At 45.8% G+C, this 23,566-nt stretch overlaps 1 protein-coding gene across 4 annotated transcripts in view; it reads right to left on the minus strand.

The window, feature by feature from the left end:
* Positions 1-23,566, minus strand: part of Sox5 (SRY-box transcription factor 5) — a 915,630-nt gene that overhangs the window by 764,809 nt on the left and 127,255 nt on the right. For all 4 annotated transcript variants that reach the window (XM_060384462.1, XM_060384461.1, XM_060384460.1 and 1 more), the window contains exon 2: positions 1,016-1,090. The gene's annotated coding sequence lies outside the window, so the exon portion shown is untranslated. The remainder of the gene's footprint in view (positions 1-1,015; positions 1,091-23,566) is intronic.

A 23,566-nucleotide genomic window follows, 5' to 3' on the forward strand; every position in this document is an offset into this window, starting at 1 on the left:
GGAACCTCAATTAATAAAATGCTTCCATAAGATGCATTTTATGTAAGTCTGTAGGGCATTTTCTCAATTAGTGATTGATGGGAGAGGTCCCAGCCCATTGTGGGTGGTGCCATTCCTGGGCTGATGGTCCTGGGTCCTATAAGAAAGCAGGCTGAGCAAGGCATGGGAGCAAGCAAGTGAGCAGCACTCCTCCATGGCCTCTGAATCAGCTCCTATCCTCCTGGTTCCAGTTCCACTGGAACACTGGGAAAAAAAAGTTTGAGTTCCTGACCTGACTTCCTTTGATGATAAAGTGTGATGTGGAAGTATAAGCCAAATAAACAACTTTCTCTCCAAGTTGCTTCTATCATGTTGGTTTACCACAGCAATAATAACCCTAAGGTAATTTCCACGTTGGGCTTATTCAAAGTATGTCACAGAGTAAACTGCTGTAGGGAAATAAAGGTAGGTGAGAGAGAGAGAGCACTCACTGGGGGTAAAGTTGAGATTTTAGAAATGGAAGGGTAGTGTGTTCAGACTGTCATAGCATGTACAGTCCATGGAGCAAGCACTGTGCTTCAGGGTGACAGTGAAAAAGGTCGGAGAGTTTGCGGACCTGCCCAGAGGGTTTGTTTTGGTCGTCATGACTAAGGATGCACCTGAAATGTGTAAGAGGTGAGCAGAAGGCAGATTTAGGTGTGTGGCTGGGAGGAAAAATCAGTGATTGACACCTGCCTAACATCCTAGCACGCCTGAGGCCCTGAGTTTCACTGGCACAGTGAAAGAAAAAGTATGAGAAAAAGGAGGAAGAAGACAAAAAGAGCGTGGATAAAGATGCTGCTGAGAAATGCACTACACGTGCTCAACAAGGGATGCAAGAGTGGCCATATCTAACAGAACTCATGGCTGTGGGGCTGGAGATTCTCGACTTAAGCGTTTCAGTCCAGAGACACTCTTTAAGAACTTAGATGCAACCTCACGTCACTGCTTGCTTACATGGTAAATGGGAGACCTCTGTGGATACAGGAAGCCTTACCTGCCACATGTGGGAGGTTTGTCCAAGACTTGTAAGGATCCTCTGCAAGTAGATCCTGGCACCTCAGCAGAGCGTCTGGAAGAGAATTAGAGTCAAGTCATTTAGATTCATGGTCCACAAAGACAGTGTCACTGCTGTGAAAACTTAGTTTAGAGAAATGGTGGATGCAGTCAACTGCACAAAACAGCACAACACGCTGAAAACCTTACCTGCGCAGAGTATCAGTAGAAAAGTAGAAAGTAGAAAAGTAGAAAAGAAAGAGTGAATTACATAGCTTTGTTCATTTCAAAATAAAATGTTGCAAATTAAAAACTATATGTACAGGCTAGAGAAGCCTATGGGGGTTTAAGAGTTCCTGTCTGCGGGGGTTTGTGTATGAAGAGTCCTCCACGGGCTCATGCGTTTGGACACTTCCTCCCCCCACTAATGTTGCCCTGTCAGAAGGTTGTGGAACCTTTAGGAGATGGAGCCTCTCTGGAGAAAGTGGGGAAATGGAAATGGACCCTGAGGTTTTATAGCCCAGAGAGGAGAGAAACAAACTGAGTAAAAGGACAGATCTTGGTAGTGACATGTCTTCTGCTAGAAGGCTAGCAGACTTCTTTAATGAGGTGACATTTGAATAGCGACTTGCATAAAATGAGTGAGCAAGGCAGAGAGAGCTGCTCTCTAGACAAAGTGGACAGCAAGGACACAATCCCTGTGGTGAAAGTTGGCAGACCAGGAACGAGGCCCTGGGCAAATGATTCTGGACAGAAGGCCATTGTCGTCTTCCATTGTCATTGTAGACTTGGCCTTTTCTCTCTCTCTCTCTCTCTCTCTCTCTCTCTCTCTCTCTCTCTCTCTCTTTCTCTCTCTCTTTCAGTTGTCTCTTTTTTCCATTTGTCTTGCCATTGACCTACTCGGCACATAGGCATACAGGACTGCCAGTATAGGATGAAAAAAACATTAAAACATCCTCTGAACTGGTGATTTAATTTGCTTTGAAAATTACTGATTTTGTGTTCATAGACCAACCCTCATTTTCCATTAATGTTTTTGTGATACATCTTTTCATCTATTCATTTTCAACCAGCACACATTACTTGATTCAACAAATTCTTTTGTGTTGTTTTGTTTGTTCCTTAGACAATGTTTTGTATGTCTTTGGCTGACCTAGCAGTCATTCTGTAGCCCAGGTGAACACTGAACCCATAGAAATCCTCCTGCCTCATCTTCCATGGATACTGGAATTCCATGGATTAAAGATATGAAACACTACACCCAAATGAACAATTTCTTATAAACAGGTTCACTTTTATTCTGTTTTATGCTCTGACAAGGTATCTTTTAATTGTTGTGTTTAGACCATTTACATTTAATATGTGTTTTGCTATGTTATGACTTTAAGTCTGCATTTTTTTTTAACTGGGCTTTCCCATATATCTCTCACTACTGTTTTCTTCCTAATTTCAATTCTTATTTTTCATGTTCGGCTTAATTTTAATGCTCTTAGGTTGTGGGCTTTTTCCACCACTCATTTGTTTCTTAGAGGTTTCTCTAGGCGTATGGCATTATACATGTGTAATATCATGCTAAGCTGGTGCTACCCGCTTACCAGTTTGGAGAAGTATGGCAGGGGTTAATGGGGTATGACCTGGTGAATAATTCTGAAAACTGGTAAAACCAGTAAATGAAGAATGTCTGTTTGAATGTCCGAATAAATGTACCTATGGGTAGCATTAGTCTGCTTTCTCCCATCTAGAACAAAATCACATATTTACACTCCCAAAACAGATAACAGAAATAAGGGATAAAAATTCTAACTGTTTCAAAACTTCAAGGTATTTATCATTTTATTTATGCCACTTTGGAATAGAACAGCTTTTAATGAGACTAAGATTATAAATCTTGAAAAGTCTTTGAAACTCTAGTTTAAAATGTCCACTTATTCTGTTTGTCATGCCATAAACTATCAATAACCCACGGCCTGCTAGGAATGTAACAATGTATCCTTATCAACAATCAATTGCCGACATATAAAGTTAACTTTCCAAGGTCAAAGATGAGTCATCTACAGAACTGAGCTATAACCAGAGTCTGATGACACTGAGCTACACTGAGAGAGGAGAAAAAATATTAACTTTTATCTCCAGTGTGTTAACAGTCTGCTTGGCATTCAATCACACTTCATTTCCTTAAGGGAGGCAAAATAAGAACATGGCAGATGGACTACCCCCAGTCATCTGCATTGGAACAGAACCAGGATACCAGGGTTGAAACGTACCCATTTGCCAAAAGTAGCAATAGATAACAAATAAATGGCCTGATCATCGATACTTCAGATAGGAACCCACAAGTTTCCAAAAATGAAATTGTAAATCTGCTTCCTATGTACAGGTGGGATGTTTCACATCTATCTAGGCTGCTACAGAGTTGAAAATTGGATGGGCATGATTTTTATTCCAGTGTACAATTTCACTCATTTTTAGATATAAAACCCTTGAGTGTGTGCAAAAGACATCATCCTCAATTCCCAAAATATTTTCTCTATTTCCTGATTCACTCTATGAAGAATCAGACTTCTAGCGCATAGCTCTGAGTGACAGACTTCCCCATTTAGGCATGAGCTCTTCTACAATCCAAACCAGGAGAAAAATTCTTGCTCATCTTCCATTTATATTCACAGTCGGATACTATAATTAAATAATAGAGTTTCATTTACTTGGGCTCAAATCCATTAGGTTTTTTTTTTTTCTTATTTTCACTCATCTCTTTTCTCTGAAATCTATCCCAGTAGTATTTTTCATCCCCAAGCACACACATATACAGATCTGTGAACCTATAATGAGCTCTTCCTCATTTTAGTATGGCTTTAGATCTGATTAAATGTCTAAATTACCTCCACCTAGAACCTGTCTAAATATGAACAAATACCTGGTTCACACTGAGTGAAAAAGTCAGCATTCCACAGCTGAGGGCCCTGAGAGAGTGTGTACCCTGTTTACTCTTAGGGAAAACGTGCCTCACAAGCTACCATGGTTCCTTGAGCCGACACCCACAGGGGGTGGGGGGTAGATGTGCCAACGGTGTTGTGCCCCGGACCAGCGTGCAACAACACAGCACCATGCAGTATCATGGACAGTCAGGGTCTCAGGCCTTCCCCTCATCTAACAGTGACACATCAACAAAGAAAACAGTGCCAGGAGCAGCAAGGGTAGTGTTTCCATAGGGAAGCCCTGAATGGGAAAGGTGGCTGGAGTGCTGCAGCCGCAAGGGCCCAACCAGAGCACCTGCACTGGGGCAAAGCTGCAGAGCTGCCCCGCTCCGGGCGAGGCGGGACTGCCATGTCCCGAGGTGTTTTCACCACAAGAAGTGTGCAAACGGTGTACCACCGCATCCAGCCTCACGCTGCTACTGTATACCCCCGAAAACCCCTGTGCACACACTTTCTCCTTCATCCTCTCTCTTTCAGGCTTTCTCCTAGAATCCCTAGAACCCTCTGAGTAGCTATCTCAGTGACATTTCTACAGCATATGCAAATTTTCTTTTTCTTTCTTTCTTTCTTTTTCTTTCTTTCTTTCTTTCTTTCTTTCTTTCTTTCCTTCCTTCTCTCTCTCTCTCTCTCTCTCTCTCTCTCTCATTCTCTCTCTCTCTCATTTGTTTTTCTTTTTGCCTCCTGAGGTTGGGGAAGGAAAGAGAAAGATCAGAAAAGCCCCACAGTGACACCAAAGAGCACCAAAACAGCAGAGGAAAGCTCACCCTATATATCATCCATCAGCTGTGTGTGTCCCCTGCTAAGTAAGAAGCAAGGAAGTACCTTCTGCCAATATTCAGGAACCACAGGTAAAATACGATTTCACTAGTTAGGAGGTAGGCATGCCCTGTTTCTCCAGCACTGTGAACTGGCCAAGGGAAGACACTGTTAATCCACTTCTTCCAGTGTTAATGAAACACATTTGGTGGGACAGTACATCTCCTTTCCGCCATCATACCACAAGGAATCAAGGGGAAACTACCACACACAGCAAGTGTGACTTAGATGCCATATTTCCTTCTCTGCTTTGCACCACACAACAACACTGTTACTGGTGAAAGGTGAAAACCCTAAGAAAACAGTGGATTCTACATCCCAAACAAAAAGAAAGCCCACATTAACCCCTGCATTCTATGCTAGGAAGCGGGGCTAAGGTGGAAGCTCAATCAGTAGCTGCACAAGCAAGAGGGTCACCAGCACCGCATGAACACATCTGTGACCCAGCTCTGGGGCAGCAAAGAGCCAGGACCATCCAAGGGCTCTGCTGGCCAGCCCTGGTGAGCCAGGTCAGTGGGAGACCCTGGCTCAGAAGTAAGGTGAGGTGTAATGCAGGGTGACACGGCATCTGCCTCAGGCTTCCAATTGTGCATGGACGCGTGAACACACACACACACACACACACACACACACACATGCACGCGCACGCACGCGCACACGCACATGCAAAGAGACACACACACACAAAGTGAGTGAAATGATAACTAAGGACCAAATGGGGAAAAGGGGTAGTATCAACATTCCAGTCTGAGAGCTGGGCTGGTAAATTCTGTTTCGTGCTGTGGGTCCTCAGCACAAACCCCACACAGTGACAGTGGCACCCAAGCCCCTTCTGTGAGTGAACAGGCAACTTCCGGTCCTAATATTAGTATCCTAGACAGCCTCAACCCTTCTATGAAAACGAAGTCAAATTAGATATATTGTTGAGCAATGCCTGCAACGTGCTTTGTTAGATGAAACAGAAAACAAAGTCATTAAACTCACTAGTAAAAAAGCTGCGATCCAAGCACTTCAAAGATTTAAAAGTCATTAGCAGAGAAAGATGTAAACGTGGGACAGCGCCCAGAATGTCTAGTGCGTGGAGTTGTAGGAAACCATAGGCTTGGGTAGCCACAGATTTTTTTAAGTACCTGAAATATAACATAAAAAAATAGAGAGAGCTCATCTTGGGGTCTGGAATTCCTCCAGGAAGGACCCGAGGTACCTGGAAACAGTGGGTGGTCTCCTTCTGGCTGTGAGGGGGCAGGAAGAACCTGACTGTTAGGACTTGCATGGGCCTGAGCAGGAGCAGGGCAGGCCTGCATCTCAGGCAGGAGCCAGAGATAACAGCATCTCTCTACTTTCCCGTCTGTGCAGAGAGCCAGGCCCTGAGGACCCACAGCTCACTAAGCCTGGCATGTTTTCCCCACCAAGGACATTTGGTTTACTTCTGGGAGATCGTGGGTTCTTCCAGGTCACACAGCCACAATCTCCAGCTTTTCACCTGCTCAGGCAACAAAGGGCACGTTCCCTGGCCAGGCCCCGTGCTCCTTTATCTGTGAACTGGCGTGGTAGCATTGTAAGTCATCCCGTTGTTGTGTGTGACTTCTCTGAGTCCACTGGGGGTTATGAAAGTGTTCAAATGCAAAGATTCTGGCTTAGGAATCCTGGTGACTGGAACACAGTCCCAGGTAAGTAAATTCACCTCACCGACAAAAATATATTCATTTAAGATAAGGGTTCAGCTACTGAGTTGGTAGAAAATGTGAGGTTAAATAAAAAAGCAGAAGGTGTGAGTGCCAGAAAGAGGCCGATGCAGGAGAAATGATCTGTGCTCATTGCCATTCAAGCATGGTTTACTAGAAATACTACTACGTATGGAAGCTGGCACCGTGTCGATGCACAGCTTCCTGTCCGAAGGATGCTGGCCCCATGATTCCACCAGGAACGCCAAATCCTGCCCATAAATGCCAGTGTCAGCATCCCATTGGACAGCTAGACCTGTCAATATTCAGAGTTCGGGGAGGAGAGTTGGCCTTCATCCCTTCAAACTATAGGGAATGACTACTCAGAACTTAGCATAGCCAGTAACGAGCATAACTTATAGTAACCAGCTCTAGAAAGACAGCCTCTGTTAGAGCTTAAAAATCAATCTTGAGTCCCTTGTCTCCTCTGCTTCTCCTCTCCCTCTCCCCTCCCCTATCTCTCTCTCTCTCTTTCCCAGAACTCTTTAGGTACAAAACTGCCAGAGAAATTCTCCCTAATATTAAACCTGAGGAAGTCAATGGCGGAGGTGGGATAAAGTGAGGAGGGAGAGGTAGGCTAGTGTGAAGGTCCTAAATGGTTTCTCTGGTGTGGCCACAAAGCTCTGTTCCTCACCCCAACCATTTTCAAACCATTTTTATTTTTTTAATTTTTTTGTCTAACCTAGCAGGCAGAGTGCTGCTGTGCACGCGTGTGAAAAGCTGAGATGTAGCTGCAGTGGCGTGTCACAGCATCGGGCTCACAGCCGTCCCTGGAACACAGTCCTAAGTAAGTAATCCAGGAGTTTTGAGTCTAAAAGAGGAAAACCTTGAGTCCTGCCCTTGTAGAGTTGGTAACAAGAAGGGCAGATTTTTTTCCACGGGACTCCTAGCGACATCAAAGGTCTCCACTTCAAGGAAACGATAATCGATAATACAAGATGTTAGTGACCGCTCGAAGACTCGAAGTCCAAGGTTCCTCAAAAGGCCACATGTTGACTGAAATGAAATGGGCAGAGAATACATGCCGACATCTTCAGAGGAAAACGGCAGCAAGGACCCTAGGGCAGAGCTGGCCAAGGGCAGGCGACACAGAGGCGGTACTAGCTGGGCACAGTGACTCCCCTGGCGCTGTGGTTCACACTCGTACTCCAGCTGGTGGTACTGCTTTTGGACATTAATGGCTATTTCTGGACAAGGGCCTAGCAGGCAGCTGCAAGAGCACAGTGGTAAAACTTGGGGGTTCCGGACAGCCTTGCTTCTAATATCCACTCTCTACTCCTCCATCCAGACACACACGCACCCCTAGTTGCCAATGGCACAGAATGAGCCCCTGCCTTCATGTCTGGACCACCATGAAACTGTGCACTGAACCACATCTTCCCTCCCTAAGTCCACGGCCGAGGGGAAGGGGTGGGCAGGGAGACAGCTGCTCACACAGCACTCACAGTCAGGAAGCAGTGAGAAATGCATGTTCAGCTCACCTTCTCCTTTTTATTCAGTCCCAGGGGATGGTCCACCCACCCCCGGGGACCTGCTCTCCCAGAGGACAGGCCACCACACTCTCTGAGTGTGAGCCTCTAAGGGGTCTGCTATCCTCAATCAATAGTCAGTCACTGGAAACATTCATACCCGGACATACCAGAGGTGTCTTCTGAGTGGCTCTAAATCCTGCCAATCAACTTGACTCACAGCAAATCTCACGCTTTTGTTTTGTTTATTTTGTTTCTCCTCCATGATCACCAGGTCTTTAGTCACAGAGATGATAAAATGAGCTAATGTTGTTGGGCTTCGAGAAAAGGGGAAAAATCTAGAAAGCTAGAAAGGCAGACAGGGACTAGAAAACGTAGAGGCAGCAGAGGTAGACCTGAACATTCTCTGGCCCGGGATGGAGAGGCTGTGGGAAGCATGGGGAATCGTCACAGCAAGGCTCCCTGTCCACAGCACATCCTAAGGGCAAGTTTAGTCATGTTTTCGGCAGACTGGCTGCCATTGAGCTCATTTAGAGGCTTAAAGGAGTGATGGGCTTATCCATGTAAATCATACATGGTGTAACTTAAAATAAAACTCAGAGTGGTTTCACAGGTATCTCCAGTCATATCACATATCCTGGGAAGCTCCTCTTGTTCATCTCTTTCTATTGTAATCAGGCATTACTCCCTCACACACAGCAATCAAATGTAGGGGATACATACGAACACACGTGACTCTAAGGCATGGATAACAAACACCATGGGTTTCTCTTCAACTCTCTTTTATGTCACCCTCTGCATGTAAGACCTACACAGGGAGAGAGACTGACCCCAAATGGTAGGATGAACCCACTAAACTCAAGGAAACTATGATGAGTCCATGGTCCTTGCAAGTGACTGGTGTTGAACCTGGACCCAAGTCAATCTATAAATAAAATTCTCTTGAAAGAAGGGCTTGGATACAGAGGTGGGATAGCACACATGTGGACCAAACAAATGTGTGAGGTTTGCTGTGTGTTGGTTGTCAAGGTTAGACTGTGGGTGCCCTGTGACCAGCCACTCACACTCTGGTTGTCACAGCTGGCTCTTTTCTTGCCTGAGCCTTTTCCTCTGTGATGGACAGTATCTCAAGCTGTGGACCAAAATAATCCATTGTATCCTGAAGTTATTTTGTCAGGGTTTATCATAGAAATTAAAAAAAAAAAAGTAGCACTTACACAGGAGACATATTCCTAAGGGAACTCTGAGACCAGGGACATTTCAAATGTTTGCACTGTGACCAAAATACAGAATGTGTGGCTTACCCCCATGATGGGACGGCCCTTCTCTAAAGACATTAGAAAAGCCTCTGATGAGCTTTCATTTAAGCCAGGACACTCTGAAATTCCTGTAACTCTGACAGTTACAAATTAACACTTCAGTACCAGAAGCAATATGTCTTCAACACATCAAGTAAGTCTTTCTCTTTAGGTCTTTGGATGATGACCACACAGTGCCAATGACCACAGAAAGGATGCTCACACAATGGATTCTTAGAAAAATCAATGGGGCGGGTTCTGTGTCAGTTTAGTAAAGACAATTGAACAGGCTCAGTGCTACAGTTATGGTAAAGAACTTGGCAGTCAATGCAAGGAATTTACCACTGGGAGAAAATGAGATAGATCAGCCTTCAAAAGCAAAGAGCTGCGGTTGGTAACAACTGTGCTGAAACTCACGAACCCAGTGGTGTTCACTGGCTGTCACTCAGTCAATTTCTCAAGAGGGCAAGAAACCAATCAGTTATCTTGAGAACAGGGAGCATAAGAAGATACCACAGGTCTGGAGAGATGGCTCAGCAGTTAAGAGTACCGGCAACTCTTCCAGAGCAACCGGGTTCAATTCCCAGGACCCACATGGAGGCTTATAACCAACTGTAACTCCAGTTTCGGGGGATCCAATGTCCTCTTCTGGCTTCTGTGAGTACTGCATGCATGTGGTTCCCTGACATATAATACAAGCATATACAAATAAAAATAATAAAATCTAAAGTAGAGGATGCAATAATGTTTAAAAGCCTTCATTTTCTATATGAACCGTAGAAGCTGGTTCTTGAGTTGTTGATTGGCAAGTGTCTTTTCATAAAATGATTATAGGTAATAAATAAAAACCAAGATGCTTTACTTAGGTTATTTCTACATTGCAACCCTAAGGAACTAATGGTTGCAAGCACTGAGCATCAGCAAATGTAAAGATCACAAAGAGTCAGAGAACATTAACTTTCCCCTTCATGAAAACTCACAGAGGCTCTTAGAGTCCTACAAAGAGAGCAGGCATGTGTGGCCAAGTCTCCAAAGCCAGTGGCTGTGTTTCAGAGGATAGAAAAGAACATACCATGTTCCATGCATGTGCAATCACCAAAACCCACACCATGGGAAACCCCCACATTTACACACAGGTGAGACGGAAGGAAGAGAAGCAAGTAGAAGGAGCCCACAGACTAAAAGAAACTTGAAGGGCACACCAAGATATTTGAATGTCAGAGCTAATTAGAGTGCTTATGGATGCATAATTGGATGATTAAAACATAATGAAACACCGTGATCAGATAATACATGGGGCGGAGAGTAGGTAGAACACATGGAGAAGTTGCTGGAATTCTTTGCCAAGTATTTCCTGACCTAGATGGAGTTTACAAAAGTGCTTATCTTGGAATAAATCACAGAGGTATACAGATATTTTCTCTAGTTCTTGTGATTTTTATAATTTGCAAAACATAAGAGAAGGGGTGTAAAATTTAAAAAAAAAAAGGAAAGAGAAAAGAAAGGAGGATGAATGAAGAGGAGAAGGGAGGAAGATTGTACACTCCCCACGCTCCAGCCCAGCATTGCAATTAAAACCAGTTCTTGTGTCTGTTCATTTCCATGTGCAAATGCACGAGCACACGCGTGTACATGGAGAGGCAGACATCAACATGAGGTGTCTTCCTCCCTTGCCCTTCACCTCTTCCGTGAGGCAGAGTCTCTCAGTGAACATAGAGCTCAGCCCCAGGGTCTCTGTGCCTCTGCCTCCCCAGTGCCGGGATTACAGACACACACTGGCACGTGCACACGCTGTGGCGTTCATGTGGGTTCCAGGATCTGAACCCGGATCCTCACGCCTTCATGGCAGCACGTCTATCTTCCAGCCCTAATCAGTTGTAGCAGAAATTAAACCAGGCTCATCCTGAGCCAGCATGCTCCCACGCATGTGATGATGAAGCTGTTGTGTTGTTGAGTGGGTATCAGTGGCATTCTTCCTGGCTTGCCCGGGCCTCTCTGTGGTAGAGTTCACTGCCTCTCACTGGAGGACACAGTCTGACGCTCTTGTATCTGGTGGCAGGACAGACTCCTGCTCCAGCTCAAATGAGGTCCCATTCTTTTCTGCTAGCAAAATGCCCCACCCATCACTCCAAGCAGCCGCCATTTGCAGAAAGATAACAGGACAGTCACGGTAGTAAAGATTCCTTCCTCAACTTTACAGGTCCTATCTGAATGGGTGAATTCTAATGTTCTCCCTTTTGCAAATTAGCTATGCTCCAACCTGGGGACACCCCCCCCCCACAGTGTCTGTCAGCACTGTGGGTTGGTGGCACTGCAGTGGGCAGTCAGCTGCACAGTGACCTTAATCAAGGTGCGATGAAACCCAAGAACAGCAAGTCCAGAGGTGCTATTTTTTCTAAGGATAACCGGTCTCCGTAAGGTTCCCCACACACTGAGCCCTGTCTCAGCTCTCAGGGATAGCCTCAGTGAGTGGACTAAGTTCTGGGGATGATCAGCATTATCAGTGCAGTCCTCAGCGTGCTCTCCTCTGCTTTCAGAGGTGAAGGGAGTAGCAAGACGTGATGTTGAACATATCTCATCTCCAGCCCTCAGCCCTACAGCCCTCTCTTCCCCAGCCGAGGCTTGATATGGTCAAGCCACGGAGAAACTGAAACCCTGGGAACTGAGTCAGCATGCCATGGGCACGGGGCTGATCTGAGTAGCCAGACAAAGGCAAGCTTTGTGAATGAGAGCCCCAGGCTCCCGGACAGTAACACAACCCAGGCTACCCTTGGCTACACGCTGCATTTCTCCACTTCCAAAACTGCTTTCCACAAAATTAAAGAGTAGCCACTTTCATACCCTGTATCCTTCTGGGAAAGTATCCAGCACAATGAATGAAAGCAATAAAAAAATTAAAATAACGTAAAAATATTTTTTAAATGATCCACTCTCTTGAGGCAAGTAAATTAGCAGTACTGGATGGATCAGAATTCATCTGCTGAGGACTGTGAACTCTTGGAAAATGTGCCCTAAATTTGAGCCTTTATTCTCAGTAAGAAATGTCTCCTGGAACACAACAGAACAGTGGCTCACAGTGGCTCACACCAGCGGCCCGAGCCTGGTCCTTCCTGAAAAGTGATGGAGGGACAGAAGCTCCTGAGCAGCTCCCCTGACATTCATCCAGTCTCAGCTGATTCTAAAATAAATTGATAAGGCTTAGATTTTCTTCACCTCCTAATCCTTGGAACCAAAAGGACTGGGTGAGTGAAATTTGTCTTTTGTACTTTGCTCAAAACTGCTTGGCCATGATTGATCTAGAGTACTCAATAACAATAATAATAACTCCATCACGAGATGTCCATACGTCCAGCCCATACCTAGTCCTGGGGTTTTCTCTATGTAGGAAAGACAGAGAATTTATAAAGCAAAATTCTGCACTCCCCTTTGGAAACACGGCGTTCCCTACTGCAAGCATTGTGCAAAAACTGTACAGTCCCAGGAAACAAAATTCCCTTTGCACAATGGCTGCCTCATCAATGGCTTGAAATGCCATTTTCTGCCCCCCCACACATTTACCTGCGTCCTGCAGCGAGAGGATAATCGCCACATCTATTTCTCTTCATCTGATGGTGCCACAGTTGCCGAACAAAACAAGGTGTTGATCTGAGCATGACCGATGGCCTCACCTCCTCAGTCACAATAGTTGGACAACTGTGTCCTTGGGGGTCTACTAGCCCAACATGACCTGTGGGCTCCGGGGACGCTCAGCCACCACCTGAAACCACACAACCGAGGCAGCAGGGCATGTGCAGAGCAATGATAAGGGCTCCAGCCAGCGTGCCTGGCAGAGTGACTCCGTTTCAGTTTTGAGAAATGACAGTGGGCAATAATTGCACAATTTAATTATCCCTTTGGGTTCCACGTAAGTTAACCCAGGCGCATACACTCTACACCACCAGCCACCAATCTGCTACCTGTGGCAGCAGAAAAATAGCGCGGAGTAAATGAAGAGCAAATAATAAAATGAGCATCTCCAAGTTGTTGAGAAGAGGGCCTTCCGTCTCAGAACCGACAGCCCAGCTTGCGGAATAAAGGGCTGCCTGAAGGAGATGCCTGGCTCCCTTGCTATTTTTTTTTAAAGTAACACCTTCATTTGCATAATAATAACCCAATTATTGTAAGATTAGGTGACAGGAATCTCATTATTGCTATTTCCACAAAACAGTCGATATTCTATTCAATATCTTTTAATGTTACACACCTTAAAACGTAATTATTTCAATATGCCCTCATTCATCTTTAATGTAATTTTTCCTTTTGAAAGACCTTGCCGTAATTGTTAGCTTTTATGGAATATCTACTGTTTGAGCAAGCATTCCTCCCCTTTGGGCTGCCATGAGAATGAGCAAAACCAACCAACAGCTGGAGGAGATGTCTGCCTCAGCTCCCTACCCCCAAAAGATAAGTCCACCAAAAGACCAACCTAAGGCTGAGCTTCCGGAAGCCTGAAACAGCATCCTCCTGCCACGGCCCCTCCCACTCAGCCCCCTCATTCCCTTTCAGTTCATGCTCCACGGAAAAACTCTGTGTGTGAATTCTGGTCTTGAGGCAGCATGGAAAGTGTTAGCAAATACATTCTGTTAAAATTTCGAATTATAGAATCTGGGTTCTTTTTCTTTGAGGGTTGTTTTATCTTTTGTTTTTCCTTTTTTCTCCTCTCTCTCTCTTTCTCCCGGAGACCACATTGTTGTACAAAAGAAAAAAAGAAAAAAGCCTCCAAGACAGCTGCCATACCAGGGGACCATCTGCCAGCCATAGGGTTACCTGCCGCAGGCTCTTACAGTTTCAGTTACAAGGTAATCCATGTGGTAAGTGGCTGGTTACAAGATTAACGGGTGGAAACAAAGCGAGACAGAATGGAGAGGGAGACATTAGGAGACCGCACGGCCATACCTGCTCGCTTCAGAATGATGTGAGAATCAATGTTTAGGGAAAACAGTAGTTACACTGCGTCCTTGGAGGAGAGACATCAAAGGTCTGCGGTCTGGACTCTGGAGTTAACTGGTCTCGACCCAGCGACCCCTGCAGCAGCAGCTTCTTCTGGGTGTGGCCTCACATTTAGAAAGTGTTTTCAGCAAACACCTTTCATGTGCACCTTTTCAGATGCTCTGACCCACAGCACCCTCAAGGCTTCCTTCCAGCTGCCAATCACAGCCTCTTACTGCACAGCCACTGGAGACTGCTCTGCACATCTCACTCTTCCAATCTATGAACAAGCCCAAAGCTGCCCAATCAATACCTTGGTAGGTTCATTCATTATTTATTCATTCATCCATTTATCCATTCATTCACTCACTCATCCTTTCATTCATCCATCCACCCATCTTTCTTTCTTTCTTTCTTTCTTTCTTTCTTTCTTTCTTTCTTTCTTTCTTTCTTTCTTTCTTTTTTCTTCTTTCCTTCCTTCCTCCCCTCCTCCCCTCCTTCCTTCCTTCATTTCTTTTGGGGTTTTGTTGCTGCTCTTGCTGTTTGTTGTCTTGAGATGAGGTTTCCCTCAGGAACTCAGACTAGCCTGTTATTCACTATGTAACCTAAACTGGCCTCAAACTCATGGTGATCCTCCTGTCTCAGCCAACAGATATGAAGGCAAAGGCCTGACCTGTTTCTGCATATTTAATGACTTTTCATGAGTTGCTTGCTCTGAACTTTGCCATTTTCTGCAAACAAGGGGCCAGCACAGCTCTTTAAAATGGGTTTAGGTGTTATAAATCACATTTCACCAGAACAGAAAATATCTGGTTTAGTCAGCCTTTTACTGGAATTCAGCTATGTAAGTTATCACTTTCAAGTCCCGGGGCTGTCCGTGAGATATGGGGCTGCCTGACAAGGCTGTGAGTCAGACAGACTTTCATCCCCTAATCTTCCCTTTGAGGAAAGGCTGAGCTGACAGTGCACACTTGAAGTCACCATGCAGCGGGAACTAAACCCACGTCTCCAAACCCTGGCCCAGAACTCCTTACTCTCCCCACTCCAGCCCTCTGGGTTCAGGCTTCACACAGAAAGAGCCAAGCATGTGAGTGAGAGTCACTACCAAATGGTGGCCAAGAGGACACAGAGAAAGGGGAGTGAGTGAACTTTGCTCCATTGTACCCTAGGTGGCCACATGCCTGTGGGGTTTTCTTATAGCTGTTCACCTGTTTTCTGACACTCATTCTTGCCAGGCAGCCGCACTGGTCTGAAACTCACTGCGTTGAGCCAGCTAGCCTTGCCCTCACTGGCTTCTCCCAGCTCTGTTTGCTCAGGGCTAGGCTTAGAGTTCTGTGCACCCTGTCTTCTGGTACCATTGGTGCCGACTGTGACAGAGCAAGCTGTGGTGACAGTCACAAAAGCGAGGTGCTCTCTGTTCTGACTCGAGAGTTTCCTCCTTACGGGAGATGTCCAACAGCCTTCCGCAGGGGGTAAGGAAGCACACAGGAGAAGAGTGGCCCTGGACGAGGTAATGCGGCCCTCATTACACAGCACCTCTTTCCCTGTTATCTCGGGCTAGGGATCCCCTCATTCATGGATGCTCTTATGTCCGCTCATGGGCTTGATCCCTTCCCCTCATCACTTATTAAGTAAAACTCTTCCCCATGCCTCAAAATCCCTGGGGGCCAGTCTCTCATTGGCGCTTTCATGAAGCCTTGCCCTGTGACCCAACACCTTCCAGGGCAGTTGATTTTCCTTCCTCCATTACTACTTGGACTTTGCAGCCACACATACAATGACTAAATACATAATTTAATGTTAATACACAAATATGCATAAGCCACCACTCCTTCACGTGGGCCCGCGGGTGCACACGTATGCAAATGTGTATGTACATGCAGGTGGAGAAGTCAATGTTGGCATCTTCCTTAGTCAACCCCCACTTTACTTCTTGAGGAAAAGCCTCTCACACTGAACCTGGAATTCACCAATTTGGCAGGAAGCTCCAAGGGGTTTTCCTACCTCTGCCTCCCAGCTCAGGGGTCGCAGGCACACACACTCCTAACCAGCCGTTTTACATGGGTTCCGGGGTCTGAACTCCAGTCCTCACACTTGCAGAACAAGCACTGGGCTACCCACTCAGTTATCCGCGCAGCCACGTAAGCAGCAGGAACTAAGGAAAGTTGCTGGAGGGTTGGGTCCCTGGAGCGCCTATCCTGCTGACAGCGTACCTGGAGTGGTTACAGAAATCCTCAACGGCTGCTCACCTGTCGGACTCTCGTGCTGTAACAGCCATGTTCTGTCTTGCCTGTGAACTTTGTGCCTCAGTCTCTTCCCGGAAAGAACCAGCTCTTACAAAGAACAACCTCCTGACCCTACATCACAAAGAAGGGTAACCTAATCAATCTCAGTCACTCATGCGGTGTATGTAGATTTGAATTGTTCGTAGGATTTAAAGGGGGGGGCAGTATCACTATCTAAAATATTACGGGCCACTTGCACCCCAGTGGGGATGGTAGCGAGCTCCTCTCTAATCTCACACTTTCAAAGCAGGAGATTACATCTGCGAGGGCGCAGAATAAATAAATACACTCTGGTTAAGACTCTCGATGGCTGAAATGTGAATTTTTGTGAGGATTAATCGGGTGCGATCTTTCATCTGCTTCTATTCAGCGTGTGTACCGTATATCTGCCATGCATCCAAGGACAGCTGCCATTCTATTTACGGCCCCATCTAAAAATGGCAACATTAAATCCATCTTCCATCTCTCTGAGGTCTTTGCAAATGCAGAATCAACTCAGATGTTCTGTTTTAGAGCAAAATATATGAGGTGTGACTGGGCGCAACAGTAAAAGACTAACCGGCAGAGAGCTGCCGTGGCGGAGCGGCCGCGCGGCTTGATAAGACAGCCCCGCCTTCCTGAGCTCAGGAAAAAGCTAGCAAAGGAAACCAGAAAAAAACAACAGGGGGCAAATTAAAAAGCTGGGCCACGGGGCCCTCCCACCCTCCCACAGAAGGCTCAGAACCCAAATATTGATTTTTTTTTTCAGGCCTTTTGTTGCCGACTGTAGAGACTTGGGACCAGACTGAAAAACAAATGGCAGAGGCATGAGCTGAGAGGCCTCCCAAGCCCCACCCTGCAGCCAGACTCCTTCAGAGTGAGTTAAAAGTGATCTTTCAGGTTGAGAAAAAGGGGGAAGATGCTTGTTAGCTATCTATCAGAACACAGCTTGTGAAACGTTTTGACACAAACTCTTGTAAATCTGACAACTATTATCGGAAGAGGCCAAACCCTTGATTTTATTACCAAACTCTGACTCATCCTCCTGAGTGACTTGGACAATCCGAGGATGCTCTCCGGGCAGGCACTGCCCTTCCCCTCAGTGTTGCTGAAGTCCAGACCCCGGTTTCACTGAGCTTCAAGCCCACTGTTAAAGTCAGTGTAAAAATCAGACGTAGCAGTAAAGAGAAGCTACCTCATTGTCAGGATCAACTCGCCAGGATCAATGGTCAAAATCATTCTTTCAAGAACAAACCTAAATGAGTTTTCTCAGCAGGCATTAAGACTGGGGCCTAAGTAGGCAGCCATCCTTCCAAACGCACTGGGAAGCAAGCACACACCCAGAAGAGTGAGGACACGGGGCATTTGAAGGCTTTAAAGAGAAATGCTACAAATTCTTAGCTGTGTGACCACAGGGAAAATACGTGACCCTGTGACCCTTCTGTGCCTTATCCACCCAGTGACAAGAAACAGCAGGACAGCGAGTCAGGTTACTGGACCGTGGTGCGCCATGGAACAGGCATATTACTGGTGCCCGACTCTCAGTAAGTGAAGGACTACAAATGAACCTTTCCCAAGCTGGGCTGAGATGGTAGAGTTCCACAAGAGGTTGTGCAATGGCCATGACAAAGAATGGTTTATTTGCTCTGCGCTGCTATCTGACTGAGCTATTTTTCCTAAGTGATGCTTATGTGTGTGTATAGGCACATATGTGCAGGCATACACACATGTAAACATACATTCGCTATTATACGTGAGCACATCACCTTCCAACTCAAAACTGGAGTCTTGTCACAGGTCTGCGTTCTAGATTGTGCAGTATCTGAGGGAGACGAGTACGCAGCTGTGACTCTGCCAGCGCATCCCTCCACCTCATTGTATTCGTAACAAACTAAACAACATTAAGTGGGGAGTAGAATGACATCTAATGAAATGGACCTCGGGCATGTGGCGGTTTGTCAAAAGATGCTTTCACAAAGGGGCAGATATGCAAACAAGCCTCTGACACTTGCCACGAGAGTGCTGAAACTGAAATTACTACTTGTCACAGCTTCATATGTGGAATCTGAGTTTGAAAAAGTCAGTGACAGACCCAGCGGTGAACCTACCACTATTATTTTGCTAAGTGGACATAGTATCAACCTGCCCAAATCCGTGCGTCTCCCAGGGCCCCTCAGAAAAGCCTCTTTGCATAGTTGATGGTGGTTATCACAGAAACTCACAGCCAGCATGGGGCCTCTATGTCACACCCTTCAGCCAAGGCCCAGGGACCATCTGAGGAGACCACGATTGAAATAGCCAGAGGTCGGGGAGGACCAGAGAAACCAGTGTCTTCTGGACATGACCAGGCAGCTGCACGCAGGGACCCACAGCAGCTGCGCCTACATGCACATGACCAAGCTGGTCAATGTTCTGACATGGAGCCGGGAGGGGGCCTGGAGCCCCACTCCCAGCTAAGGATCTGGGGATGGTCGATGGCTTCTGGGATAGGAGACCCTGTTATTTTAAGGGTGTGGGTCCTGTTAGGTCTACTGTGCTCTAGCGAATGGGCCCACATCCAGAAGTATATTGGCAGCACAAATTGGAGGAGGTAGTAATTAAATTAAAAACAAAAAGAAGTTATAAGGTAAAGGGGATGAGGTAGAGCAGATCTTTGAGGGTTTAGTTTTGGGCTGAATATGTCTAAAATGCATAAAATTTTCCAATAAATACAAATATTTATTTTTTTAAAAGTCAGTGTGATTTCCCCCTTCCTCTAAACCCAATGGCAGACATTATAGCGTGTGCATTGCTCTCAAATTTGCATTATCGTCAGCCGTTTAATTACTTCTGGACATCTTCAAGGCTCAATGCAAGCTACACCAATAATCTGCTGAAACAAACGCCAGAAGCTGAAGAACACGCACACGTCTCTGAAAACACATAGGCTTCACAGCTTTCGTCAGATGCCCAAATGGTCAAGTCTTTCTCATTATTACTCTTCCTCATGTGCTGGCTGATGAAGCTTCCAGAGAGGCTCTCTTCAAATGGCTATAAGACACTCAGATATGCTTATGAAAGGGGGCCCATCCACAGCTTCAGTATTGCTGAGACAATCATGCATTTTCAAAACTAACATAAAAATGTAACCACTACCACATTATATTTAAGGAGATTCTAAATATGTCTGTTTTTATGGATGTGTGATATATATATATACATTATATACATATACATATATATACACACACACACACTTTGCTAAACTTAAAAGCATGGATAAAATTAAAATAAATATCCTTTATACGAAATTAGAGCAAGATTAAGAACTATGAGAGACACCACCCAGTTAGTTACCTTTCCGTGTTGAGGTCAAGGCTATGTCATGTCACCTCTGACAAGCTAGTTTGTTCTAGGAATACACAACCCTTTTCCAATATCTCACTTTTCATTATTGAGACATAACCAACAGCTTCTTTCCATGACTACAGAGAAATCAGTCTTGAGTTATTTCCAGGGACTAGCCACTGAGTGAACCTGGGAAAGCCCTTAGGTCCACCAGAGCCGAAGACTGTGGGAGAAGGACACTGAGCAGACAGTGAAGCCTTGCCCCAGTCAGCCTGCGAAAGCTCTGAGCCCAAGACTCCTCATCATAAAAATAAAATAGAATAACATACAAACCAGCCAACTGATTTATATCAGAAGTCTCGTTAGGTATGAAAATTTTATAAAACTTATCATTTTTTTATATTGGAATTTAACCAAAATTTGGTTCTGTCGTACAAGACAATGTCACCCTCCACCCTGAAGAAAGGGCAAAGGCAGAGGGTTGTCATGAAGATTTTCAGAAGACTTTCTGTCGGGTGCTGCCCACTGCAGACTGGGCAATGAGCAGATCCGCCTCTGTCCCTGGGTGACGCTCGGGGGCTAGAGGAATTGATTGGGGAACAATCACAGAAGACAAAAGCAAAAAGAACTGGACTTGTACCTCAGCTCTTTTAAAGAGGAAGCCAGTGTGCTCCCAATCCCAGGGGTGAGTTCACTGACAGCCTTGGCGCCCTGGAGGCGGCCATCCACAGCCCAGGATAGGCTCAGCACGCACCACCCACCACCCTCGGCACTCACTGCCGTTGTCGGCTTTGGTGGTGTTTGACTGTGGCTGTGCTTTGTGTGTGAAGCACTCACCGGCTCACATAATACACTGTTTTGGCCATCATCTGCTTGTGCTGGTTTGAGAAGCTCAAGATGCTAATGGAGGCATGAGTTCCAAGCCTTCTCTCCCTCCTGCTACCTCTCTCCTTCCACCTTCCCTCCCCTCTCTCCCTCTCTTTTTCTCTCTCTTTTCTCTCTCCTGGTCTTTTCAGAACCTCTCCTCCCCTATAACTTGCTGTCCCTCAATGTAGAGCTCTCCTGCCTCATTCTCCCAAGTGCCAAGTTTACCACCTGACTGAGGGTGCACTCCAGGGCCAGGCAGTACAGAGTTCTGAGGACAGACATTTCATTAGAGTTAGCAGTACAGTAATTAATTTTGAATTCATTGAAGCTTTCTATATTTAAAAAAAATGAATGGAAACAAAGGAAGCTTGTAAACACAGGGGGACTAAAATTCTCACGGTGGCCGAGACTTTAGTGTGATGTAAGCCCCATCCGCCTGAGACTGTCCTGGATGTTGCCAAGATGTGGTAGAGTCAGCAGTGAGAAGAGTAAGTGTAGAATAGGTAGGAAAATACTACAGAAGTTAGGGTATAGACCAGTTGATAGAGTGCTTACCCAGCATGCAAGAAGCCCCTAATTCAATACTCACCCCCGAACAGAGCAAGTGTGAGCCAAGATGAGACAGGAGGATCAGAAATCAGAAACAGAGAAAGCAGGATCTAAAAACATAACCAAACCACAAAATGCTCTAAGGGAAAGATTTGACTTGTAAACCTATGGATCAAGAGGGTGAGTCCACAGGGGAAGGACAGAACTGTGATCATGACTGAGAGAAGAGAACGCAGGTGTGCAACCACAGACTGGAGCAGAACATGCAGAATGGATGGACAGAGCCCAGCATGGCGCCCAAGGAAAAGAAGCATTGGAGAGAGGTCAGGGAGATGCAGCAGGTACAGTGACACAGAAAGAGTGCTCAGATTGGCAGAAGATAAGCAAATGGGAAAGGGGTCAGCCGTGGTGGCACCACTCTGTGATCCCAGCACGCAGAAGGCTGAGGCAGGAACATCATCCTGTCCAGGCTACACAGCAAATTCCAAGGCCAGCTAGGGCTGTAGAGCAAGACCTTGTCTCAAAGACAGAACAAAATAAAGTGAGGCAGGAAATAAGATGTCTCCTAAGGGAAAGGAAGGCGGAGATTCCAGAAGCATGGCATTGTCCCAGACACCACGTGAGATGTGTGCCAACCTGGCTGCGTGGGTGTAAAGGACACTGTGGGGATAGAATCGAGTCACAGCGGGAAGAAACGGAAGCACAGGAGAGAAACTGAGGGCAAGCCTGCGCAGTGTGGAGACTGGTCAGGATGCTGGAGGAAGAGGCGAAAGACGATCGTAAGTGTGTTTTGAGCTTTGGGTTCTCTGCCAGAAGAGAAGGGTCTTCTGTGTCCTTCCTCTGAAGCCCTGTACCTGTGGCAGGACATATCGTAGCTGAAGCAGATAGTTGAAGTAGGTGTGGCCTTTGCTAGTTTTTTCTTATCCCCACACTCCCAGGAAAAGAATTCTCATTTTGGGGTTCCCCCTGCAGGCACCTGTACTATAGTCACCTCAGCACCAAAGGGGGAGGTATCCAGCCACACCACAAGCCAAGCACAGACCCACTCCACAGGAGCATCCTGGCTCCTTGGCCATCACGGCTGATCCAGGAAGGAGACAGAGTCAGAAGTACAAAGTCAGTTAGAAAAAGAATTAAAATATCATGTACCCCCTTTCCGGAAGTTCCCAGCCAGAACGGCGCAGCCCACTCAGTGCTTCTGGTACAGCTGGGGCAGGGATGAGCGTGTCAGGTGACAGAAAGTGAGACATGGCCTTCCGGAGTGGTGGTGCTAACTGAGGCATCCTGTGTGTGTACTCCCATGAGTCAGTAAATCTCTCCTCCAGGTTCTTTACGATCACAGGTAACGTGCCTCATTCTACCTTTTGTACTCACATGCTTCTCTCTTTCGCAGGGACATATAAAACTGAAGCTGCTGTCGTCACTATGGGATGCACATCTGGAAGGTAGAGAAGCATTTATCTAACACAATGGTGTAAGCGTCTCACCTCTCCATTAAATGGCACCAAAAAGCCAGTGAGCCAAAGAGGTCGTGAATGTCAGAATCAAGAGTTCAGCAGCCAGCCAATGAAACCACAGTGAATAAAAGGGAAATTAGACCTGCTTCTCATAGCTTGTCTGTCTCTCTCTCTGTATGCATGCATGCATGTATGTATGCATACATTTACATGTGCATGCATGTATATATGCATGTATGTATGCATTATACATTATGTATGTGCATATGCATGTATGTATGGGTATATGCATGGATGTGTATATTTATGTATGTATGCATATATATATGGGTATATGCGTGTATGTATGGGTGTATGTATATATATGTGTGTATGTATGGCATGCATCCATGTTTGTATATATGCATTTATGTATGTATGCATGCATGCATGCCAGGATACCCTTGTATGTATGGCATGCATCCATGTATGTATATATGCATTTATGTATGTATGCATGCATGCATGCATGCTAGGATACCCTGAGCGTGCTTGTTGCTGCCCCTATCTTTCCAGTTTAACCTCTTCAGTGTCTGCTCACTCCAGTGGAGGTGAGAGAGACTTCTGAAATAGTGTTCACAGACCTGGAGATATTTTACCATGAAGACAAACTTACTGGGTAGCTACTTCTTCAGGTCGAAATATACCTGTGCATAGGCTCTGCCTATGCTACCTCTGCCACAGATGTCTACCAAAGAAGGAAACATCTTCCCCAAACCAGTCAAAATTTAATTGCTAAACAAATTCAGAATGAGAAGCAGTGGGAGGGAATGCCTTCCCTTCCTGGGACACTTATGGC

The sequence above is a fragment of the Meriones unguiculatus genome, chromosome 5 (genome assembly GCF_030254825.1).
Source record: "Meriones unguiculatus strain TT.TT164.6M chromosome 5, Bangor_MerUng_6.1, whole genome shotgun sequence".
Classification (NCBI taxonomy): Eukaryota; Metazoa; Chordata; class Mammalia; order Rodentia; family Muridae; genus Meriones; species Meriones unguiculatus.